The sequence below is a fragment of the Octodon degus genome, unplaced genomic scaffold, assembly GCF_000260255.1.
Source record: "Octodon degus isolate 3935 unplaced genomic scaffold, OctDeg1.0 scaffold00093, whole genome shotgun sequence".
NCBI lineage: Eukaryota > Metazoa > Chordata > Mammalia > Rodentia > Octodontidae > Octodon > Octodon degus.
In genome coordinates, this window is record NW_004524669.1 from 8,703,106 (window position 1) to 8,703,586 (window position 481).

A 481-nucleotide genomic window follows, 5' to 3' on the forward strand; every position below is an offset into this window, starting at 1 on the left:
ACACCAGAGACCACAACACCCACACCGACAATAACACCCACCACAGAGAGTACTACACCCACACCAACCACCACAACTACAGAGACAACAACACCTACACCCATCACAACCACAGAGACCACAACACCTACACCCACCACAACTACGGAGACAACACCCACAACCACAATGACCACAACTCCCACAACCACTACCACAGAGACCACAACACCTACACCGACAACCACAGTGACCACGATACCCACAACAGAGACTTCAACACCCACAATGACAATAACAACAACACAGAGTACTATGCCCACACCAACCACCATAACTACAGAGACCACAGCACCCACACCCACCACAACCACCGAGACAACAACACCCACACTGACAACCACAACAACAGAGACAACAACACCCACTCCAGAGACCACAACACCCACACCCACCACAACTACAGAGACAACAACACCCTTTTCCACCACCACCACAGAGA

At 51.1% G+C, this 481-nt stretch overlaps 1 protein-coding gene across 1 annotated transcript in view; it reads left to right on the top strand.

Annotated features, from left to right (window-relative positions):
* Muc2 (mucin 2, oligomeric mucus/gel-forming) overlaps positions 1–481 on the top strand; it is a 26,429-nt gene that overhangs the window by 7,569 nt on the left and 18,379 nt on the right. The window lies entirely within an intron of this gene.